This window comes from Myxine glutinosa, chromosome 6 (assembly GCF_964187855.1).
Source record: "Myxine glutinosa chromosome 6, kmMyxGlut1.1, whole genome shotgun sequence".
Taxonomy (NCBI): domain Eukaryota; kingdom Metazoa; phylum Chordata; class Myxini; order Myxiniformes; family Myxinidae; genus Myxine; species Myxine glutinosa.
In genome coordinates this window covers 104045769-104071970 of record NC_136266.1, presented here as the reverse complement: position 1 = coordinate 104071970, position 26202 = coordinate 104045769, and the positions used below count along the sequence as shown (strand labels likewise).

At 45.9% G+C, this 26202-nt stretch overlaps 1 protein-coding gene and 1 long non-coding RNA gene across 5 annotated transcripts in view; one reads left to right on the top strand and one right to left on the bottom strand.

The window, feature by feature from the left end:
- Positions 1 to 26202, bottom strand: part of SMG6 (SMG6 nonsense mediated mRNA decay factor) — a 376938-nt gene that overhangs the window by 32000 nt on the left and 318736 nt on the right. The window lies entirely within an intron of this gene.
- Positions 20520 to 25970, top strand: LOC144892636 (uncharacterized). The gene is made up of 2 exons (XR_013623837.1): positions 20520 to 20668; positions 23905 to 25970. It is a non-coding gene; the product is annotated as an uncharacterized LOC144892636 (long non-coding RNA).

The following is a 26202-nucleotide window of genomic DNA, read 5'->3' as shown; positions in this document are numbered from 1 at the left end:
ATTAAATAAAAAACATAAATGCACATGATGACATAAAAAGTGCTTCTTCAAATTTTAAAAAACGACGACACCAGGTACCATGTGCTGTATTGAGCCTATCTGCTAATTTCAATAATAGATTTAATGAAGCATTTGCATTCTATAATTTGCGGGGTTGATTAGATTTGTTTTAGTCGCTGATGGAACATCCCCCGAAGCGTTTTCATTGTATAATTTGCGGAGTTGACTTGTTGACGGGATATCCTGCGAAGCTCGCTAATAGTGCGGATAAAATTCGCTCCCGACAAAGCCATGAAAACGCAAATCATACAGCAGGAAATGCATGGTACTGTACTGTATAAGCAGGTCAGGCTCGTGGTTTGCATAAGATGTTTTTTTTGTGTACATCCAGCTGCTTTATGCATGGCTGGCGAAAGATGGGTTTTATAAATGTGTCAAGCTAGGTGAGCTTGACACATTTAGATCGTAGATGCTTTTTTTTTTTTTACGCCCCTGAAAAACCGCGAATTTGCGGAGCATGGCCGCAAATAGGGGGGAAAACCCCCCACAATTTCGCGGAACACGGCCGCGAATATAAAAAACCCCCCGAATCCGTGAAATATTTTTCCGCGAATAAAGAAACATGTCACATTTTATCAACCGTGAATATGCGGATTCCGCGAATAGCGGGGTCCAACTGTATATACAGTGCATTCAGAAAGTATTCAGACCCCTTCACATTTTTCACATTTTGTTATGTTGCAGCCTTATGCTGAAATCGTTTAAATTCATTTTTTTCCCTCATCAATCTACACTCAAGACGGCTTCCAGACGGAAGCCAAACAGTTCAATCTTGGTTTCATCAGACCACAGAATCTTGTTTCTCACAGTCTGAGAGTCCTTTAGGTGCTTTTTTGCAAACTCCAGGCGGGCTTTCATGTGTCTTTCATTGAGGAGAGGCTTCCGTCTGGCCACTCTGCCATAAAGCCCAGATCGGTGGAGTGTTGCAGTGATGGTTGTCCTTCTGGAAGTTTCTACCATCTCCACACAAGATATCTGGACCTCAGCCAGAGTGACCATCGGGTTCTTGGTCACCTCTCTTACCAAGGTCCTTCTCCCCCGATTGCTCGGTTTGGCCGGGCGGCCAGCTCTAGGAAGAGTCCTGGTTGTTCCAAACTTTTTCCATTTAAGAATTATGGAGGCCATTGTGCTCTTGGGAACCTTCAATGCAGCAGAATTTTTTTTGTAGGCTTCCCCAGATCTGTGCCTCGACACAATCCTGTCTGTGAGCTCTGCAGGCAGTTCCTTCGACCTCATGGCTTGGTTTTTGCTCTGATATGCATCGTCAGCTGTGAGACTTTGCATAGACAGGTGTGTGCCTTTCCAAATCATGTCCAATCAATGAATTTACCACAGGTGGACTCCAATCAAGGTGCAGAAACATCTCAACGATGATCAAGAGAAATGGGAGGCACCTGAGCTAAATTTCAAGTGTCATAGCAAAGGGTATGAATACTTATGTCAATGTGATATTTCAGTTTTTTTCTTTTTAATAAATTTGGAAAACTTTCGAAAATCCTGTTTTCTGTTTGTCATTATGGGTATTGAGTGTAGATTGATGAGGGAAAAAAATGAATTCAAACGATTTCAGCATAAGGCTGCAACATAACAAAATGTGAAAAAAGTGAAGGGGTCTGAAAACTTTGTGAATGCACTGTATGTATATATGTATATAATGTTATATATGTATATATGTATATAATGTATATATGTATATATGTATACATGTATATAAAAATGTGTATATATATATATATATATATATATATATATATATATATATATATATATATATATATATATATATATATATATATACTGTATATATACACAAAGAATTAAGTTAAGCACCCCCCCCGTTTTTTACAACCTCGCACATTACAAGTTTGTTGTCGTCAAAACAGTGTAATATACCCATGATATTGCTATATTTTCTGGAGAAGTGATATTATGGTCACATAAAAACATAACAATCATGCCGTTTTCAATATTTTATTCTGAATAATTTAAGGTGAAATTTTTTGGGAATTTTAGGCATATTTTCACCTCAATTTAAGTATGGAGCTATAGGTCCATCACGGACAGTGTGGATGACGTTTATGTTTTCTAACGTACAGTCATTGTTCTGAGAAGACCTCTAGCGATCTTTGCGTCAATAACGTGTGTAGGACCCACGTGATCGGATCACTGACTCAACCCTACGTCTCATAGACCCTGTAAGCCGTCGTATGCGTTGCTGTGGCAGGTTGTTCCATTCCCGATGTAATGCACGTTCCAATTCATCCAGATTGGCTATTGGAGGGACCATCTTCGCAATTTGTCGTCCCAACATGTCCCAAACGTGCTCGAGGGGGTTCAGGTCAGGACTGTACGCAGGCCAGGGGATGGTTGTCACAGCACCTTGCTCCAGCAAGGCTCGGACGCGTCTCGCACGGTGAGGCCTGGCGTTGTCATCCATGAAGATGGGTCTGCTGGCGAGGGTGTGGTCATCGAAGTGCGGGATTACGGTGGTATTCAGGATTTCCGGACAACGCCAGGCCTCACCGTGCGAGACGCGTCCGAGCCTTGCTGGAGCAAGGTGCTGTGACAACCATCCCCTGGCCTGCGTACAGTCCTGACCTGAACCCCCTCGAGCACGTTTGGGACATGTTGGGACGACAAATTGCGAAGATGGTCCCTCCAATAGCCAATCTGGATGAATTGGAACGTGCATTACATCGGGAATGGAACAACCTGCCACAGCAACGCATACGACGGCTTACAGGGTCTATGAGACGTAGGGTTGAGTCAGTGATCCGATCACGTGGGTCCTACACACGTTATTGACGCAAAGATCGCTAGAGGTCTTCTCAGAACAATGACTGTACGTTAGAAAACATAAACGTCATCCACACTGTCCGTGATGGACCTATAGCTCCATACTTAAATTGAGGTGAAAATATGCCTAAAATTCCCAAAAAATTTCACCTTAAATTATTCAGAATAAAATATTGAAAACGGCATGATTGTTATGTTTTTATGTGACCATAATATCACTTCTCCAGAAAATATAGCAATATCATGGGTATATTACACTGTTTTGACGACAACAAACTTGTAATGTGCGAGGTTGTAAAAAAACGGGGGGGGTGCTTAACTTAATTCTTTGTGTATATATATATATATATATACACTTCCAGTCAAAAGTTTTAGATCACCTCAATTTTTCCAATTATTATTGAAATTTACGCAGTTTAATGTCTCAATGTACTCTGAAATTAAGCATAGAACAAATAAACAATTGGAGATAAAAAAAGAAATCGTAGAATCATTTTGATTAACAAAATTTAATTTAAATTTTTGACTTGGCAAAGTAGCCACCTTTTGCAGATATAACCGCCGAACACACTCGTGGCATTCTTTCGACAATGTAAATCAAATATTGTTCGGGAAGTTCTTCCCAACACTGTTGCAGAAGTTCCCACAAATGTGTCGCACTTGTAGGTTGCTTTGCTTTCACCCTTCTGTCCAGTTCATCCCAAACCAGCTCGATGGGGTTTAAGTCTGGAGACTGTGCTGGCCATTCCATGATTTGAAGACTCCAGTCTTCTTTTCCTCAAAGTAGTTTTGACATAGCCTGGAGGTGTGTTTAGGGTCATTATCTTGCTGTCGGACGAACGCCTGACCAACGAGGCGTATACCAGAGAGTATTGCATGGCGCTGCAAAATGCTGTGGTAGCCCTTTTGGTTCAGGGTGCCAGTCACTCTGTGCAGGTCGCCGACTCTGGATCCAGCAAAAGAGCCCCAGACCAACACGCTTCCTCCTCCATGTTTGACAGTTGGTGTCACACACTGAGTAACCATCCTTTCGCCTACTTGACGGCATACAAAAACCCTGCGTGATGAACCAAAGATTTAAAATTTTGATTAATCGGTCCATAAGACCTACTTCCAGTCTTCAGTAGTCCACTGGCGGTGCTTCATGGCCCAGGCAAGCCTCTTTTTATTATTTTGCCATCTTAGCAATGGCTTTCTTACTGCAACTCGACCTGTCAAACCTGCAGCTCGACGTCTTCTCTTCACAGTTGAAACTGAGACTTGCTTACTTCGACCAGTGTTAAGCTGTGCTTGAAGCTGTTGTCCTCTGAGCCGCCTATCACGCAAGCTGTTGACTCTCAGAAACTTGTCTTCTGATTCTGTTGTGGCTTTGGGTCTGCTGGACCTCTTCCTGTCAGTGTTTCCTCGTTTCCAAGTGCCTTTTGATGGTGTAGGAAACTGCACTCACTGACACCTTGGCTTTCTTTGCAATTTCTCTAAAGGAAAGACCCACACTTTTAAGGGTTATAATGGTCTGTCTGTCTTCCTTTGTTAATTGCCTTTTTCTCGCCATGATGATAGCAATATGCTACGTCCTGCAGTGAAATATTGTCCAAATAATGCTTCAGATGGTGTAATAACAGTCTGTTCCAATACTGCTTTTATACAGACAGGGGGTTTGTAATCAAGTAATCACCTACTTGACAGCATACATTTTGCTGGACTACACTTGTGTTCTTAGGAGGGACCAAGTAATGCTCTGGAAATGTTCATATAAAGGTGCGCCCTACATATATCGGTTAAAATACATTTACTTCTTCGTGTATCTGGATGAATCAAATTGGCGCTCCTTTATATTAACTTTTCTAGAGCATTACTTGGTTCCGAAGAACACAAGGGTAGTCCAGAATGCACACGAGATTTTTTGAATGTCCCTTATTTTCTATTGTTTGGCATTTTCTACAGGCAAAGGGAATTTCCTTTCTGTTCTATCGTTTGCCACATGGCACATCTCTATATATAAAGGAGGAGTGTCTGTGTGTGTGTGTGTCTGTCTGGATGTCCGCTTATAACTCAAGAACTACACATCGGAGAAAAGTTTTAGCCAGATTCGGAATCAGCATAAAATCCCGGTGGTTTTAGGCTACGTTTTATTTTAATATCAATGGTTTAAAAAAACCGCGCTAGCTGCAATTCCATGGTGTAGTTTGTGGCGGCGCTAGACGTTCGGGGTGTATTGCAATGGTTTGTCGGGTTTGGCTGTGGGTCCAGAATAGCTCCCATTTCCTTATGTTCGTCCAATTTTATTTTGATGCTTCTGTTACAACGCCTTCCTTATCTACCTTATATCCCCCCGACGAGGCCTCTACATAATTTAATGCGGCAGAATTTCGTGCATTTTGAGTGAAAGAAGTGAGACGAAGTTGTAGGAGGAAGAAGAGGCGCGGTCACTGTGGACTGTGGAGGCCTCGATCGTGAGTGGAAATGGCGGGAATTGCGTTTGTATCGCAAAGTAAAGGATCTGCATTCATTTCTGAACTTGCATTGGTGGATTGTTATACATCTGCATTATTTTTCATAAAAAAACTTTATGTTGAACTTTAAGGCTCCAAGCACGGACTATATATATAGCCCTCATTGAGGTAAAAATAAAAGTAAAAAGCCTGCTATCGCTTGCCAAGCTAGCCGTTCCCCCCTCCCCCTCTCCTCCCCCCCTCCCCCTCCACTCCCCCCTCACCCCTCCCTCCTCTTCTCCCCTCTCCTCCTCCCCCTCCCTCCTCTTCTCCCATCTCCTCTTCTCCCCTCCCCCCCTCTTCTCCCCTCCCCCCCCTCTTCTCCCCTCCCCACCGTCTCCTCCCCCCCCCCCCGTTCCCCTCCCCTCCCCTTCCTCCTCCCCTCCCTTCCCCCGCCCGGCAATGCCGGGTACTTCCCATGGCCAGCTGTACGTGGGCTGCTTGAGGGTTGGAAAACCAAGCAATCTTTATGTCTTGGCACCAAGTAAGAAATACAGAAATGTTGTATACCAAGAGGTTTTGAGAAATTGAAAATTGACAAAACGTCATGTAGGAAATGTACTGTGATATTGCTCTAAAATATACATGTTCTTTTCATCATATATTTGTATTATTCTTATTCAACCCGGGCGAAGCCGGGTACCTCAGCTAGTACCATATAAAGGGGCCTTTTCTATGCCCTGGCATTTCCCCCAAGATATATATATACAGTGAAACCCCGATTTTACGCGCCCCGATTTAACACAAATTCGGGTATAACGCGATGAGTCATTGGACCTTCTTTTGTGCTCTTTCCGGAACCACTTTCCGGAAATGGAACAAACTGAACTGCCAGAAAAAGAAAATCTTTTTCAGTGAAAGATAAGCTTCACGCACTTGACGCGATCAAGACTAGAAGTCAAACTCAAGTTGCACGAGACCTCGGGAAACCGGAATCAACACTTCGTGGCTGGAAATCTCAAGAAGAAAAGTTACGTGCGTCGCTTTGCAAAGTTGAAGAAGAAGCAGGACTAAAAGCCAAATGCCTGAAGACAGCCAAAGATACTATAGCACTGGCGGAGGCAAGTGTACCGGTTCTCGAGCCACAAGAAGCTGATAATGAAGAGCCTCCACCCCCACCCCCAAAAGTGTCTGAAGCCATTGAACACCTCAAGGCTAGCCTCCATTGGCTGGAGACCCAGGAGGTGGACCACATAAAAATCCTCCAACTCAGAAGCATTCTAGATTTCGCTCGCAGCCAGCGACATGCTGCGTTCCAGCAAGGAACACTCGATCACCTTTTTAATAAATAAACTGTAAATGATGATTGCTAACATTCTTGAATGTTTTTATTTGTTGTTTTAGGATGTTTTGGGATGTCAGGTCAACATTGGATCAGTTTGAACGCTGATTTTCTTGAACCCCGATTTAGCATGACCCCGCTTTTTTCGCGATGACATTTTATGGACCTCAACGATCGCGTTATAACGGGGCCACACTGCAAATGTGTGTGTGTGTGTGTGTGTTTGTGTGTATATATATGTGTATGTATGTGTAGGTGTGTGTATGTATGTGTGTGTGTATATATATATATATATATACAGTCACGTGAAAAAGTAAGTTCACCCCATGTAAAGTTTTGACTTTTTCAACATATTTCAACATACAGCTATTTGATCTTCATTTCAACAATATTGATAGATAAAGGTGATATAATATAACAAATATCATGAAACATTTACATTTTGTAGTCTATTGTATAATTTAAATAAACATAAATGCAAATTTCGCATGTGGAAAAAGTAAGTACACCCCTACATTTATCACTACTTCAAATACCTAAAATTAGAATCAGGTGCACCAGCTCAGATGCAAATGATTAGAACATCGTTAGAGAGGATCTTGGAGGAACCTGTCTTATTTAATTTAAACCTCAGACATTTCGTTTGGTTTGCTCTTTGTTGTTGAAGTGTGCGGCGTCACCATGCCTAGATCAAAAGAGCACTCTGAGGCCTTCAGAAAGAAGGTTATAGATGCCTACGAGTCTGGGAAGGGATTTAAAAAGATCTCCAAACAATTTGAAATCAATCATTCGACTGCCCGGAAGATCATCTACAAGTGGAGAAGATCCCAAACAACTGCCAACTTGTTCAGGCCAGGCCGCCCCAGCAAGTTCAGCCCGAGAGCAGACCGCAAGATGCTGAAAGAAGTCTCTAAGAACCCCAGAATGTCATCACGGGACCTACAGGTAGCTCTTGCCACTGTTGATGTCAAAGTGCACGAGTCTACCATTAGAAAGAGGCTGCACAAATTTGATCTACATGGGAGGTGTGCCAGGAGGAAACCTTTGCTGTCCAGAAAGAACATCAGGGCAAGACTAAAGTTTGCCAATGAACACCTTGGCACTTCTGGAACAATGTGCTCTGGACAGATGAGTCAAAGGTAGAGCTATTTGGACACAGTACCAGAAGACATGTTTGGCGAAAACCAAAGACAGCATTTGTCCACAAGAACCTGATACCAACTGTAAAGCATGGTGGTGGAAATATTATGGTTTGGGGCAGCTTTGCTGCATCTGGGCCTGGGCAGCTCACCATCATATAATCCAGTATGAATTCTTCATTGTACAATAGGGTGCTTGAGGATAATGTGAGGCCATCTGTCGGAAAGTTGAAGCTCAACCGAAGGTGGACCTTGCAACATGACAATGACCCTAAACATACCAGTAAATCCACCAAGGAATGGCTGAAAAGAAAGAAATGGAGAGATCTGGAATGGTAAAGTCAAAGCCCGGATCTAAATCTCATGGAGATGTTGTGGGGGGATTTGAAACAAGCTGTGCGTGCAAGAAACCCCTCAAACATCACACAGCTGAAAGAATTCTGCATGGAGGAGTGGGCAAAAATTTCTCCCAGTCAATGTCAGAGACTGGTAGACAGTTGTAAGAAACGCCTACTTGAGGTTGTTTCTACCAAAGGGGGCAATACCACCGATTAGAGCCAAAGGTGTACTTACTTTTTCCACATGCGAAATTTGCATTTATGTTTATTTAAATTACTAGGGCGTGCCCGCACGTACGGGCACGCCCGTACGTGCTTGCCCGTACGTGCGTGCAAAAAAACATGCGTGCAAACAACAACAACAAAAAAAAACTTTGAAACCACGTGGCAGTAACGACCACAGAACCCCCCCCCCTCTATTTACATGAAATGGTTTGGTCCATTCGCAACGACCACAGAACCCCCCCCCTCTATTTACATGAAATGGTTTGGTCCATTCACAAAGCCAAAGCGAACGGCTTGCGAGTACGGTGACCATACCTTGGGAACCACTTGTCCGATTAATTTCAAACCTTGAAAAGGCACATCCTCGGGTCCCCAGCAATATACCTGGCAAGTTTCAAGTATATCGGACCGGTAGTTGTCGAGAAACAGCGGTCGCATACATACATACATACATACAGACAGACAGACACACACACACACAGAGATTACTGGAATTATAGATAGATACAATGGACTACAAAATGTAAATGTTTCATATTTGTTATATTATATCACCTTTATCTGTCAATATTGTTGAAATGAAGATCAAATATCTGTATGTTGAAAAAGTCAAAACTTTACATGGGGTGTACTTACTTTTTCATGTGACTGTGTATATATGTATAGTAATACCCCGGCCTACATCATTAATTGGTTCCATAAGCCGTGACGTAACTCGGTTTTTGACGTAAACTGGGCGTAATGCCTTTTAGCTCTTTCACGAGCCTCGATCTTGTATACAAAAAAAAAAAAAAAAAAGCCTTAAAAATGCCTTAAAATGAAGACAAACACCGTAAAACTAGAGTAAACAAGCATTCGGAGTATTGCGCTGCAATACATGTCCCCTACCAAAGTTCAAAGTGCCATAACTTTGTCAAAAATGATCGAATATGCAAATTTATGCACGGTTGATGCTGTTTTTCAAACTTGATCTGAGGTATGCTGAGACACGTGTGTCATGCCTCACCTCGTTGATAAGCCCGCAAGGTCGCTCCGTGGAGCAGCCTGCACGTATTGCACTGTGTGAATTATATAAATTATTACCAACTCACGGTCTGAGGTACTAGCGATTCAAGAGATATCCATTTTTTTATGGCACATTGGAGAAGCCAATGCGAGGTTTCTTCTTCCTCAGCTTGTCACAACTCTGTCAAATGCGATCGAGTTAAAAAAGTCAGAATTTGACCAAATCGGTTTTATTCGTTTGTTAATATACCTCAGCTATTGACAAATCTTAAATTAGAATTTTATTTGAGGTTAAAATGACCGCGACAGGTCGTATCCAACGATGCTTTCAGTCTGTACATGTGATAAATAATTAAATCCGCACACTTGACGCCTCTTCTTCTTCACGCAATAACAACGTCTAGCTTCCAGACCGTACATCCAATCATCTTGACATCTTGCACACTTGTTACTCTTCATGCCTTCTACTATAGTATGAAGTTTCACGTCGATCAATAAAGCGATTCAAGAGATATCCATTTTTAAAATATTTTCGTTTAATTAACGATGTCTGCCAAACGACGTGAGCTATCGCAAATTCCAAAACGACATTTTAGTAGACTGACATGCGGAACAGATCTGTGAAGTTTCCCCTCGATTGGATCAAAAATGAGGGAGGGGGTCGGTTTTAAAGATTCATGCTTAAAAACGTCATAACTCTGAAACCATGTGACGCATGACGTCATGCTCGCTGACTTTTTTGTTCGTCATGGGTATGTGATTCTGCTTGCAAAGTTTGGCCTCGATCTGTTCAGCCGTTGCAGAGAAAAAGGGGTTTTCGTGTTTTCACGAAAAACAATATGGCGCCCGAACCACGTGACCTGTGACGTCATAATTACCATTAAAATATTCTACAGACCGAGTCCCTCCTATGGTGAAAATTTGATCTCAATCGGTCCTATTATTGCAGAGAAAATCTTTTTTAAAGGAAATTAAAACTTAAAATGGCACTGAGTTAAGGATCATCAGAATTATCAGAATTCCCAAAGTTCAAAGTGCCATAACTTTGTCAAAAATGATCGAAACGTCGTGACGTTCGAACGTGATCTGTAACTTATCATGAGGAAACGATGGGCCAAGTTTGAAATCATTAGCATTAAGCGTTTAGAAAAAAAGTCCGGAAAACTGTTCTTTGCGTGACGGACTGACGGACTGACGGACTGACGGACGGAGGGACGGCGTGCAAACCTATAGTCCCCTCCGGTGTACACTGGTAGGGGACTAATAACTCGCGAAAGTATATAAACTATCGCTAAACCTTAAAGAACACTACAAACACATTTTAGTCATATTTTTTTAATGAGTAATGAACACAATTAATAAATGAATTTGTAAAGAATAATAAATAAAATTAATAAGATTATGTTATTCACCTTAAACATGGTGTCTCTTCTGAACACAAACACACATTTTAGCAGTCTTAGCCGGCGGCGCTTTTTCAGTGACGTATGCGAGAATACGTTCCCTATCATGAATGATGGTCGATACCGTCGACCGTGGCAGCCCTAAGGCATAGACCTTATCGCGAATCGGTAAATATCAACAGAGGGCGCTCCACCGCAAAGCATGATGGGATCGAAAAGGGGGCAAAGGTAAACACGAACCCAGAAGAGGAAGCGTCTGTCTACGATCGACGCTGTGTTTACGGAAAGTAAGATGGCTAATGTGAAAAAATTCAGCGTTTTTTGACATTAAAATCCAGCGATTTAAAGAAATATTTGAGGGAAAGGGGGGTTCCCATTGGAGAAGAGAAACAACCTGCTTATGCAAGAACAGTTCCTGAATGTTGAAACCTCGATCGGCCATACAAATATCGCCGGGCTGGAACTTGTCTACAATGTTCGTCATCTTCACAATTTTTTTGTCCGACGTGTTTCCTCCTGTAGGTTTGGAAATGTATGAAATTGTTCCGCTAGGTGTAATACCAACAAGGCACTTAAGAGTAGGTCTTGACTTATATTGGCTGTACACTTGCGAACAAAACTTGGGAGACGGTGCTTTGTCCTAATCCAATCCAAAGCGAAATGCGAGGTCCTCGCCGCGAAGATTAAGCCGAAGCTTCATGAGTGTCATGAGTAGTTGATCCTCTAAAGATTGAGATCGCTTAACTCCGAGTTTTGTAGTATTGTTTATTTGCCAGGTCTTGTCTTCCATTGATAATTTCCCCATATAATAATGAAGGTTCTGTGCATGAGGGGATACTTCTGCTAATAACCACTTAAACAGGTCATAACTAGGTAAACCTGCATAAAGTTTCACAAGTTCATCACAGTTTGCTATGTCCGAAACAGTAAGCTTCTTGTTACATACTGCAATGGCGGCTTTCAGTTTTGCGACGGTGTCCTTGGCTTGCAAATACTGGCTCATGAGCTGATCACATTTCACAGTTAATTTGTCACAGTAAAAAAGTCCTAAAAGTAGTTTAAAGTGGTGAGGATCACATAGTGTGTCAATGTAAACAAGCAGTCTGTCAAAGTGACAGCGACCGCCGGCGGCGCTATTGCCCCTTTCCGATCCCATGACGCATTGCGGTTCCGATTCGCGATAAAGTCTATGCGCTATCACCGACACTTTTTCACCTTTTTCATACCTTTTAATCAGATTTAACTTATCTTCCATCGTAACCACATTACGCTTGGAAACACGAGCATTATCCTTCTTAGGACCCATGGCTAACACAGACACAGTAAAGGAATACTGTACGTCGCCTCTGTTTTGAATGAGAACCAGCAGTTGCGCGTACGTACAGTATACTGTACGTACATTTTAATATATTTTTAATGATGGAATGCGTGCAAGGTTCGTGTTCGCACCGTGATGCCGCGTTTGCTAACCCCATGGAAAGTTTTCAGGTGCTGGTGGAGAAGCAGGGGAAGGAGAGCCCCGAGGTGAGTGGCGCTAATGGCGGGAATGTGTTTGGCGCGAACGGGTGCTCGGCGAGCTTGGGAGGGAGGCGAGACCCGGGCGTTCGCGAAGGGCCCATTGTGCGGTGTACGAGTGAGAGTGGTACGGAGTGTGAGAGAGAGTGCATACCGGAGTGTGTGGAGAAGGAGTGTGCGATGGCCGAGTGTGTAGAAGAAAAGTGTGCACCGGAGTGTGCGATGGCCGAATGTGCAAAAGAAAGGTGTGCACCGGCATGTGCGATGATTGAGTGTGTAAGAGAAGAGTGTGCACCGGCGTGTGCGATAACGGAGGGGGAGGGAGAATGCACACCAGTGTGTGTGTGGAGAGAGTGCGTACCGGAGTGCGAGGAGAGGAAGTGCGCACCGGAGTGTGAGCGGGAGAGCACACCGGAGTGTGTGTGGGAAGTGTGCACCGGAGTGTGCGATGATCGAGTGTGTAAAGAAAAAGTGTGCACAGTAGTGTGCGATGGCCGAGTGTGTAGAAGAAAAGTGTGCACCAGAGTGTGTGATGACCGAGTGTGCAAAAGAGGAGTGTGCACCGGAGTGCGAGAAAGAGAGCACAACGAAGTGTGTGGGGGGCGCGTGTGCACCTGGGTGTGCGAGTGTGGAGTGGGTCGCGCGCGGTGAGGACGCGGCCCAGGCATCGACACCGACCGGGGTAGTCCTTAGTGGGAAGGGTAGCATACGCGAGCCCCCGGTGATTTGTGTGCTGCAGGGACCGGAGGGGATCCGTGCTGCGTCGGTCTCACAAGGACCGGAGGCACGACTCGTGCCTCCGGCCCCCGCACGGTATGATTGGCGCCGTATGGCGGCAAGGGCGATCGGCCGGGTTCGAGGGGAGGTATGGGTTTTCGGAGCCATGCACCTTGTCGGGCGAGGTGCTCTGACCGTGGTCGGTTGGGTCATCGTGTGTGGGACCGCCAGGCCCCGCGCAGGGATGGAGCCCGGCACCTGGGCCCATCAATTCCTCCCCCCTCGGATCGTCAATGCCGGACGGACACCACATACAGGCGACCAACCACCCGCATGGATCGCTCGGCCCTTCGAGGCCGAGCTGTGACAAAGCACCTCCATAGATGGGGGCTCATAGTTTAGAGGACTGGGAGTAGTGTACCCCCCGTGTTGGAATGGTAGGGTAACCATTCCTCCCATGGGGGGCCCATGAGCATTAGTTTAGGGGGATGATAGTGTTAGGCCCATGGAGGGGCCAGCAATGGTTGCCTCCATGGGGCACCGAAGCTAGCCGAGGGAGGGCTAGGATAATGTTAGGGATTTAGAAGACCTTAGGGACAAGAATTAAGTAGGACACCTGAACTGTAGAGGGGACGAAGAGAGTTTAGGTGGTTGTTAAATAAAAGGGTGTGCATAGTTTAAAGGGACGACGAGGGAAGCACGAGTGTTAGGGGAAATTAGTTAGCTAGATGATGCTGTGTGTTTGATGATGCATTCTGTGTGAGAATAGATGGAATTGTGTAATGGTGTGTGAAAGTAGTGGTGTGCAAAATAAATGGTGTGTAAGATATATGGTGTGCAAGATAAAAGGTGTGGAATGCATGGTGTGGAATGCATGGTGCGAAGGATTGAATGGGGGGGGGGAGTGGAACCCATTCGTGAACGCCCGGGGGGGGGGGGGGGGGGGGGGGGTAGTGTAAAGCCAGGTAGAGGGCATAGGTAAATTGAATGGATATTGACGCCTTTGTAGGGTGCAGTAGACTGTGGAATGGCTGGGCATGTGGCTTAATTAGTGCATGTGGTTATTGGGACACTCCGTCACTGGTAGCTTGTCGGCCAGGTAAGGCCGCAGGTAGGCTCTGGGAGCCGGTTCGGATAGTGTATGAGTGGGGCCCGAGGATCCCAGGGGAGGACCCGGGTTGCCCGATGCCGAGGTGGGCATAGAGGGGGTAAGTGCCAGGGAGGGCCTTCCCCAGTTAGTGTAGTCGCAAGGAGCAGGCAAGCTCGGGAGGGGGCTTCAGTGGCGGAGGTGCGCAGGTAGGTAGACCTGCTGGTGGAGCCACACGACCCAGCCCCGAAATTGTGCGAGGGCACAGTGAGAAAATTCGTTGGGTGAGACCCAAATTCGGAGGGCACCACAGTGTGGAGCAATGGGAATTCGGGTTCTTAGAACCACATAGTTTAAAGAGACCGATTGGCAGGGTACGACCCCGGGTAGGTTAAATGAGTAAATGCTATTATTGTAGTTAGGATGCGAGATCCCTTCGCACCATCCACAGCCAGTCACCGAGGAGGACGAGCTTCACACCAGGGCTCTGTAAGCCGTTTGGAAGTAAGACGCATCACGACGTGGGTGAGACATTGTTTTTGTTCCATCCCTTCCTTCCTGGGAGGGATTTGGGGACGAATTTGGTATAGAGGGGGATATGGGAGACAAGACATAGAGAGGAATTGTAAATACAAGAGGGGCTAGGGTAGTGCAGCCAACGGTGGGGGGGTACGGATGGTTAGGGACAAGCTTGCTCCGCTCACTCTACCGCGCCCCCCGCACCGTACCATGTATGGTGGTGCCTGGCCACCTTGGTTTTCGTTTGCTACCGTGTGCCATTCCCTTTGCTTGTTGCGCCTTGTCTTCCCTCCCCGCCCCAGGACCGTTTGGAGGCCGAATTGTTCAGCTCCTTTGCACCTGTGCGGCATACATTCTGCCATGTACACTTGTGCAGCCGAACTGTGCAGCACTCTGCTGCCAAACACACCTTTGCTGCACTTATGGACCACAAGCCTTATGGCTCGCACCTCTGCTGTGCAGCATCTTGCTGCAACTCATCTTGCACCTTCGGACCACTTGTTGAGTGGCACTGACGCCACGCAGTTGGACCACGTGAGAGTGGCCCTGCTGGCCAATGAAAAGGAAATTGTGTGCTATTGTGTGCCAGTTGTGAAGATGGAAGATTTAGATGGCCCTGATGCCTCACATGGCCTGTATGCCGGTCAGGGCCAGCCGGTTTTGTTAGCCACACACGGAAGACGTAAGATGCAAGCAGCAAGTGCCATATTGAGTGCTTGATTTTCTCTCCTCCAATTCTTTTTCAAAGTGCAGGTCCTGGGTCGTAGCATTGTAAATAAAGATTAAGTTTGTGCATTGTAAATACAAGAATGTTGCCCACCGGCTATGTGTTTAGTTTGAAAATTCCGAAAATACACAGATAGTTGTGGATGTGAGTCCGATAGAATAGCTGCTCAACGCATTAGGATGCACATATCTAGTGTTAAAAATATCGCACACATGGGTTAGAATAAATGTTAGGTGGATTACACCTATGTGTCACATTAAAAGTAAAAGTAAATTGCATGCCAGACTCTACCGGTCGTTCCGACTGGGGTCGACTCGGGCCGAGTCTGGTGAGAGAGGGGGGTAGTGTTGCAGTTTTGAGAATAAAGGCAAACCCCCCTCTTAATCAGTTGCACCACAACATGTAGCCTCGCTTTAGCCAGTTATTTCTTATTAAATGTAAGCATAGTCTCCTTTCCTGTGTTAGTATGCATTGAGGCAGGCCAGTAAGTGGAGGCGTCATTGGGCTGGAATGCCATGTGCTATGCCCAGAACAGGTCTAGGAGGCCCGAGGGAGGAGCTGAAGGGGAGTGGCCAGCGACGGCGGCCAGGGGAGGTGCTTCGAACATTCAGGTAAGACTCTGGGGAGGGGCTATAAAACCCTGCCCCAGATCCCCAAACGAGCTCTCTGTCCCGGGATTCTGAAGCAACTGTGTCTGTGATCGAGGCTCTCTGTGATCATCTTTCTCTGCGCTCTGTGATCGAAAGCACGAACTCTCACTGTAATCTGCGTTCTGCCCCTGTTATAAGCGCTTTCGAGGACGATCTCTCCCGGGACCCGGGACCCCAACGTTCTCCCTGCCCGGGGCTCCCTGCACGTGCTGCGAACATCTTGAGGGACACGCCCAACTAGCTGACCGGGGCGAACGGCACCAACGGCCGCGCTTTGAGCGCGTCCTTCTTCATCCTTTTCCCCGCGTGAGCGAGTGGGCCCCTGTCCGGGGAATTAAGTTAAGGACATTAAGTTTCTACCCTGTGTCTCTTTGCCCTGATCATTTGCACAAATTGTAATTATAAACCTGTGTTCTTTGCTTCCATTTGGCCATTCACGTCTTTTCCCACCATTGGCTTCGCATTATCCGAAATAAAACCGCTCAATCGGGTTCAGTAAGAATTAACGGCACGAGTCACGTGACACGCAAACCGCTCGGGCGTATCAGACCAGCGTGACTCGTGCGAGGTCCAGTCCCCGTTCTCGTGGCGGCATGTGTATAGAAGGTACTTGGGGATTCGACCAGATACCCTTCCGCACGCTCGCTACGGGGGTGGGGGCTGGAATTGCTCCGCAATCCGCCCCACGAGTGTAAAGTGGGTAGCGGCCTCGTGGACTCGAAGGCCCGAGGGGGAAAAGGGTTTAACCCCCTCTTTTCCTTCGTGGGCTCGAGTTCCGCAACAATAGATATATATATATATATATATATATATATATATATAGATAGATAGAGATATATATATATATATATATATATATATATATATATAGATAGATAGAGATATATATATATATATATATATATATATATACTCAAAGGCAAAAGTTATTGTGACACACAAACAACAAACAGAATCAGTGTTAAACTTTTACTGCCGCGAATGAAATGTTATTACATGGAAAGACAAATGTTTCAAGGTATGGTAACGATCAACAGTCCATAAGAACAGTGCACCTGGCATATGCAAATGAGCCACAACACAAGAGGGGGTTCACAAGCAAGTTCACACAGTCAGTAGCGAGTGTGTCCACCTTGTGCATTGATGCAGGCCTGGCACCTTCGCCTCATTGAGGCCACTAAACGTCGATGAAAGTCCTTGGGAAGATCATTCCATATCCGAGGAAGGATTTGGTGGAGTTCCTGCAGCGTTTTTGGAGGATTCGGATGACGTCGTAACGTCGCTCCATTTCATCCCAGACGTGTTCAATGGGTGACAAATCAGGGGATCTTGCAGGCCAGGGTAACACATTAACATTGTTCTGATTAAGATACTGCTGTACAACTCGAGCAATGTGTGGTCTGGCATTATCGTGTTGAAACGTCACTCCAGGGCCGTTCTGTTGCAAAAACGGTAAAGCGGCCATTTGCAAAATCTCGTCTCGGTACCTCACAGCATTCAAGTTCCCCTCAATCACAATCATTGGCGTTCTTGCTGCAGCTGTTATCCCACCCCAGATCATAATGCCCCCACCTCCAAAATGATCCCCTTCCAGAACACATGGCCTGATGTAACGTTCACCTGTGCACCTGTAGACACGTGTCCTACCGTCAGCTCGGTGAAGCTGTGCCAAATGGTGTTTCTATGGATGTTGAATCGACGAGCAACATCACGCTGCGAGGTACCAGACTGAAGCATACCTATAGCTCTCCATCTGTCATTTTCCCCGAGGCGTGGTATGTCGAACTTGTTCCAGAACGATGAATAGAGGTGTTTTTCTGACTTCTGCACTTCTTAAGACTGCATTGAGTGGAAATGATAAGCGTCTGGTTGTCTGGCCTTTTAAAGTGAACATTGTTGGCCATTTTTCTCGAATATGTCATGCTTCTTGCAAATTTCGTGCAATTCGAACAACAACTGCTTGGTTGCGTTTCTTCGACCATTTTAACACACTCTTTCTCTGGTTCAAATCCAAAAATTCATTCACAAGATTACCAATGAAAAAATTCCATGTCACAATAACTTTTGCCTCTGAGTATATATATATATATATATATATATATATATATATATATATATATATATATATATATATATACTAGCAGAGGTACCCGGCTTTGCACGGGAGTGGGAGGAGGAGGGGAGGGGGAAGAGGAGGGGAGGGGAACGGGGGGGGGAGGGGGGAGGGGGAAGCGGGGGAGGAGGAGGGGAGGGGGAAGAGGAGGGGAGGGGAATGGGGGGGGAGGGGGAAGGGGGGGGAGGGGGGAGGGGAAGGGGGGAGGGAAGGGTGCGGGGGTGCCCAGGGGAAGAAGGGGCCCCTCCCCTCCCCCTCCCCCCCTTTCCCCTCCCCCCCTCCCCTCCCCCTTCCCCCTCCCCCTCACCCTTCCCCCTCCCCCCTCCCATCCCCTTCCCCCTCGTTCCCCTCCCCTTCTCTTCCCCCTCCCCTCCTCCTCCCCCTTCACACCAGGGGGGTTGACTCAGCCTGTCATCCCACCGAGGTCGGAAGTCGGAACTCATTGTCGTCAAATAAATGTAGCCTGTATGTTTCACTCTTGTCACATGCCGTTGGTCCCATGTCAATCGGATGAAGTTGAAAAATTAACGTTACGAAGGTTCTCTGGGACGTACTGATTCCGAATAATGAAGTTGAAAAATTAACGTTCCGAAATACGCTAATTACGCTAACAGAAGCGCTGGAGGGAGCACTGCGCTCCCTCCCTTAGATTCCCTCCCTCTTCTGCTAGCGCTAATTACGCGTAACACACTAATTTTAAAACCCGAAGTTTTTTTAATTTTAAGGTGTGCTGTAGTCAGAAGCGCTAGAAGTGCTGCGCTCCCTCCCTTCGAATCCCTCTCTCTTCTGCTAGTGCTAATAATACGCTAATTTTAAAACCCGAAATTTTTTAAATGTTTATGTCTCCGTGACATTCCTGGGACCATCCCGAGTCGAACAGTACTTTCCGCTCGCAAATCCGTCCACGGGTTCTCGAGATCTTAGAGATCATAGATAGATCAGGATACAGACACAGAGGCCAACTCTACTTTATATATATATATATATATATATAATATATATATATATATATATATATATATATATATATATATATTAATTTTTAGGGTGACATAGTCACAATTTCGGTCTTCGAGGCCGGCCGATAGGCACAGTGTGACCGGAAGGGACGAGGTTCTCCTGACCACGTGGCCCTTGACTTGGTTTGTCCGCACAATGTGGGCGCTTTCAGGATGAACTTTAGCCGGGGAGCATTTGGGCGCCCCAGTCTGATACTGCCGCCACGCGCAGAACAACTTGTGAGTGCACGTGGGTCCCGGCGGTCCCACTGGCCTAGCGCTACCATGTTTAGACAGCGAACTCCGTCCCCGGGCACCGGCACCTACTCCCGAAGCAAGAGAGATCAGCAGTGCCGGGCACGGTAGGGCACCCGCGGAGCCCAGGCGGACGGGGACGCGCGAGCCTACGCGTTAGCGGGCTACGGCGGAATCAATGGCTTCAGCCCCGTCCGGGCCGATATTCGGCCGGCCGCACCGGGGAATGAACTGGTTTGACGCCCGCGCTAGAGAGGTCGCGGGCGACTGAGATGTGTTAACAAATTAATTAATTAATTTGAGATGTCCGATTCCTAGTGTTTGGAATTTGAAGAGCTTGACCCTAGCCTTTCCCTTGCGAGGGCAAGGAGGAACTTAACACTTGACACTTAAGCTTAGTTTGAAGTACACCCTGCCAGCGCTCCCGGTGGGACGGCAGGGCAACCAGAAGGGACGAGGTTCTCCTGACCACGTGGCCCCTCGATCTGGGAAGCGAGAGGCGTTCCATTAGTGGAACGTGTATATATATATGTCAGCCATTAAGGTTTAAACTAAATGACTCAATTGATCATAACATCTGAAAATATATATCGTGCTTCTAAAAACTGATTTAAACTCAACTGCAGGCAGAGGTGAGTGGACAAAATGTGGTTTTGAGGCTCAACGTGCAGGGTGGATCCTTAGCCCAATAAACAAGTCCTTGAATTATGTGCCAAACAGTAGATAAAATGTTCGCGACCCACGTACAGGAAAAAAGATGTCATCCAAACGCCTCCTTCACAAAGGGAATAATTAATTATATATCTTCGTAGTGTTTAGTATGTCTCCTAAACCAAGGACGTATCCAATCTTCATCTACCATTTAGCCTAGTGTATAAGAATATTTACTTCGGCCTGCGCTCGGGTCTGATATGTTTAGATAGATAGCCAAAAAAAGCGTAGCCTATCATTATGCTTACATCTTGTTGTCTAAATTTGACCTTCTATAGGACGGGACAATGGGAGGTGTTGTCCTTATGGCCCATTAGTGCTATGTCTTTAGCGCAGATTCTTGTCTAATATTTTGCTATAAATGAAATGCCTTTCCACTTATTTTTTAGCGAGTGTCTTGAGGAATTGTCCGCTGCGTGTAGGCGGTACATTCTTGAGCCTCGCTCCACACGTGTGTATGTAATCGATTTTATTAAACATTGTTGCTCTTCTTCTTCTGATTCTTCTTCTTCTTCCTTCCCTTGAGGTCTTCGATCTCGACAATTTTGGTGTCAGGAGTGGGATACATCCAAGTGTGCAGACGAGGTGGATCCTCACGTTCCAGGTCGGGAGGGAGGCCTGCCGGCATCTAATTTGGTGGGTACGCATTTTTGCACCTCGAAATTGAAGCCTCCCGCCTTACTTTGGACGTATGGACCTCTGTCGGCTGTACCACCTGGCTTGCATTCCGAACCAAATTTAGTTTAAACCAGAGCAGCAGTGGGTAATGAATCGATTATACAGGGCGCCCGGGATAAGGAGGTAAGCTTCCTCTGTGGGAAGCAGGTAGACCCATATGTGGGTGATAGATAATAGGTATTAAGTTACTCCGGCGTGAGAACTGCGTTTAAGGTTAGGAATCGGGGGGCGACCCGATCTTAGGACTACCAGGAGGGACTAGCCAAGAAAGGTAGAATAATGAGTATTTTAAGTTAAGCTACGCACTGGATGTGTTAGAGTTCACAGGTAAGTAGGATTGAAGTGTGCATGAGTGTGCATGAATTTATACTGTATTGTATGGAGAATGAAAGGTCAGTCACATGGTATTTGTATATAAGGGAATGAATGACCTGTCATTGCAGCGTGTATTTGTGTTTATTGTGTGTGTGTCATTGATGTGTGTCATTGACTGACAAGGGATTCCCCAAATTGCCTACGGGCGTTGGGCAATCCGGATGAGTAAAATTGGCAGGGAATAATGAGAATGTTATGGAGAGCATGTGTAGACAGGGCTTTAAAACAAGTGTTCAATTACATCCCCACATTAACGGCTCTCCAGATGTAGCAAGGGAGAATGGGAGTGAAAGTCAAAAATAATAGGCTGTCAACCGACAGGGTGTTTATTCAACGGCATGGCCGGGGCTTGTATTTGGCCGACGTGGGATGACAGAATGCGTTGAATGAAGGCAAGAATGACATGTGATGCGGACGTGAGTCCAATCGGAAGGATGGATGGTTATGGTTTCACCCGGTCCGTTTATCTGTCTGTCTGTCCGGACACAGAGCTCTTGGGGAGAGCCAGAATGGGTTGGGTTGACCAAGATGAATGTGGACAATATATTAATTGTTTATATTAATCTATTAATCTCTGTATATTAATCTGTAAAAATATATTAATCTCTGTGTGTGTGTGTCCGTATTTGTCTGGCTTTCTGGCTGTCTATGGAGTCATGTCTCTGAACACTGATTTTGAGGGAGTTGCTGGTGCGGACCAAAGCGGTGTCCGCGGTATCTACTGGGGGTCGAATGTCACTCCCTCAGTGTCTGCGAACTTGTCGTTCGGCAGTGTCGAAAGACAGGTTCGATTGTCGGTCTGTCTGCTTGATTTTCGGGTCTCACTCTGAGTATATGGCATATACTCTGAGTATATGGTCGTTTTCGGTTTTGTGCTTTAATGAGGGTTGATTTGACTTCCCTGAAAGGGGGACAATAAATATTTGGTGTTAGCTGTTGTCATTTCGGATGTTTGCAGTTGTAATGTGGAGCCAGTCTGTCTGTCCAACTGGGTGTGTCTGACTGCGTCTGCAGATATGGATCAAGGAGGAGCAGTTTCTGCGGCGTTTGCTATGATGTTGAATGTCATTCACTGTGTCTGCTGACGTGTCGTGTGACTATGGGGACTATGATAGTGTGTCCTGGCGGGAAGAATCGTGGCAGCCTACAGATTTGAATGGAATGGCCTCTGTGAGACCATCCTGTTAGTACGTTGGGGATTCGTCTGTCTGTCTGTCTGTGAATGGAAATTAAACTGGACTTCGACAGAAGGCAGGTGGGTGGTCACCTGCTGTAAATTGTGGTGGAACATTTGTGACGTTCCCTAATACGAGGGGACGAATTGGTTTGTAAATGTGTTGTGCAGGTACTTTTTCTGTAGGTAGCCAAATTCTATTGTTGTCAAGTCTCATGTAACCTTGGTTAACGTATATCTACGGACAAGAGCTGCACTTTATTTTAGTAAGTGACTGGGAAAGTTTGTTTTAAAAGGTGCCAGCGGAGTTGTTAAGAGTTATGGAGGTCACAACTCGCTGGAACCTCTCTGTTTATGTTTGGCTGACTTACATTGACTAGTTTATGGGAAAAAGGGGACTGAAAATGCTTTGATTTTTTCGTGGATTGCCCATTGGGTATGCTTAGGATTTAATAGAGTGGTGGAGTTCTGTGGAATATGATGACGTTGTCTTATGGACACTTTGTGAGTGGCTAGACACGTGCCTGGAAGGGGAAATTGTATTCATAACTCATGTGGGTTGTGTCTGAAGAAAAGGTTTAAAGTAAGTGAGAAGAATGTCGTGGAAAGTGCGAAGATGATAAATGGAAAGTCAAATTAGATGGATCATTTGTCAATGACAAGTGACTTTGCAAGGTTTGCTAAGAAAGGGAGGGGAAAAGATTATAAAAGTTGATGGAAAAGACGGGAAATAAAGAAAAGTGGTTAGTTATGGACTGTTGTTTTGTGATAAGAAGGTGATTGGGGGCTGGTGAAGATTGGATCACGGCTCTGCAGACCAGGTGAACAGAACTCCACCAGGAGTGGGTATATGGGAATCACACCAATTAAAAAAGATTGTCATGTGGACCGCAAGGCTAACCCCGCTCTTGCAGGGAAATGGTTTTGGGAGGCTAGTTATTTTTCAGATAATTTTTCCAGTGGGTTTATACTGATGTGAAATTCGCGTATCTAGGAAGGAAAGGAAAAAATTGTCCAGGTATTGATAGGATAACAGTGAAATTTTGAAGTGAAGTGAAGGATAACAGTGAAGAGTTAGTGTGTTCGTTGCGATTTTTGGGAATGGCAGGGTACTGTCGTACATGGATGATGGACCGACTGCGGAAAACGCCAGTAAGGCGTCGATACAATGTTGAACACCGAACGGTCCATGTGTTGGACAACAATGAAGGGTTCATAATTAATTTGGCACCTCAAGACAGACGTTCCGACATCCGCACCTACAGAGTTCGATGTAATACAATTACAAGCCGCGGCCTCAAACGTAGAACATCAAAAATTGGATTAAATTGGGAGCTCAGTGCCCCGCAGAAGGACAAATGTGGACGATTAATGACAAACCCGTGGCACCGCGAGCTTTATTGCCATGGTTGGCACGCATGGCGCATTCAAATGGCCATGTGTGCCATAGGGGGGTGAGGTGATGAGGCAGGTCACTTCCACCTGGGCAGCACCAGGCCTTTCGACTGTGGTTACCATGGTCTGTCGCTCGTGCGCTATATGTCAACGGCATCAGCCAACAACGGATATGGCAGCACTTGAATTACCTATCATGGATGACATGTTTTTTTAAGTTTTGCATAGGTCTATCCCATGTGGCACGCAGCATACATGAACGCGTTCGGGAGGCCCTACCGGAGCCAACAAGCAAGCCTATCCACACCACCATCCACACCACCAAGTTCTTCTGATCACACCAACAGCGGTGTTTTGGTGAGGGCAAGTCGTCCTGAGTACATGCCACACATTGTAAGTTGGCCATACCCACAAACACAGACACCTCAAACGCACCACCACAGATCGAGGATGCTGCACCACCGCCTGTTAGGGGTGGCAATCACACTTAGTTTAATTTACAGCTTTGCCAGCACTGGGGACACGAGGGCATGGGCGAACACGGAGACATATGTATATGGCGACCAAACTGTTAAGGTCTACCGGCAGAGAGTTATCTGGGGTCAGAGGATAAATATACCCTGCTGCCATGTAAAGGAAGACGTATGGACACGGATAATGTGGAGGGTGTTGTACACAGACTCACATGGAAGGAAGACAGGTTTTGCTGCCCTCAGTCGTTTGAAGCAAGCGCCACGACAAGGCGGCGCACCAATAGTAAACATGGCCAGGCCGGGTTACAAATGGGGAAAGGACTCGAACAATTTAACCACGCATGTATTACTGAACAGCGGCACTACTCTATTACTACAATGTGAATTCATGACCTCCCCCTACGATGATAGGCCACCATGCATTTCACACATATTAATTCCGCACCCACGGATCGAAAGCAGGAAAAAGCCAAAGGAAAATACGTATTGGACAGTGACCCGTGCAATGGCGAAGGTACAGAACCGATCACGTTGTTGGATGTGTATGCATTTTCCCCACACCAGTACGACAGGGATAGAAATGGTAGTGCTACCCCTGTCCCTACGAGATATGTGCTCAGGACCCTTGCGTACCCCATGTCTGACCACAACCTTGGAACTGATAGGCCCAAAATCGCAGGCAGTGTGTTCCCGGGAGTTTCGATATACCCCACCCATTAAGCAGGCTTTGTTAGACAAACCACCTGATCCAGTCTGGGTGACAGAGCAAAAGGGACGGGTGTGTCTTATAGGAAAGGGACACGTTCAGATGGGAACCTCGGAATGTACCCATACCCTGCCATCCGACACCAGATGGAGAGAAAAAGGGAGGCCCCCTTGTAATAACCATAGATGACCAAGCCCAGCATAACGTAACCAAGCTAACCATATCTTGGGGAACACCAAGCGCCACCCGCGTTGAGATCAGTAAATGCATGGCCTCGGCCCTTATCCCACCCCATGGAGTAATGTTTATTTGCGGAAATAAAGCATATCCATACCTACCCGAACAGTGGGGAGGGACTTGTTATCTGGGATCCATTTTTCCCAAGGTAAATTTGGTAAATCATGTATTAGATGTAGGGAAGATGATTAAAAGGAAGGAATTTTCGGAAATTGGTGAAAGTAAATATGGCATTTGAATTTCCAGACACGACACAGGAAATGCGGCTATGAATAAGCCAACCATCTGAGAGATAAGGTAACTAAATGCCAATTAGTGGGACGGGGGGCTAGGAATTGATCATGGTGTGTGTAAGAAAGTATTTTTCAGGATGGACGATGAAGAAATCGCCGTTGGAAAACCATGATCTTGACCACAGAGGCCGTCGATCTGAATGGGTCCTTCAACAAGGCAGATGTGACCAGCGCTTCAGAATTTTGTATTAAATTTTGTGATGATGACTGTGATATTTGTGTTAATCCCATGTGGGAACGGGCTACTGGCTAATGCCTGCATCGATGTTTGTGATGACTGTAATATTTGTGTTGGAAAACCCATTGCGTGTACTGGCTAACGCCTCTTATGTATTATGAATGATTGGCAAATAGATAGTCTCGCATTAGTAATGGAACGAATTGGAAACGAAACCTGAATCGCAGAACTACAATTGGAAAACGAATTAATGCATATGCAAACGATGGTGATGCAGAATCAAGTGGTTTTGGATATGTTGTTGGCAGAAAAGGAAGGAGTATATGGGGTGATCGATGAACCTATTTGATGCTTGGGATTCTGATAATGATTATGATTTTAGTTGGGATGATTTAACCTGTGATTTAGAAAGTGTAGGTTCTTTTAAAAGTTATTGCTATTATACCAGCAGTGAGGAGCGGATAGCAAACATGTATCCGGGAGAACCACCCTCACCACCACTTACACCACCCAGCAAATCACATTCACAGGGCTTGATGGCATTTAACGTCGATTGTTTGCCCTGATTCGCGAGGACCTCACTTGCATAAAGAGGGCCCCTTAATCTGGCTGGCAACTGGGTCGCACCTATGCCGCAGCGAGGGTGGATTCGGAATCTGGC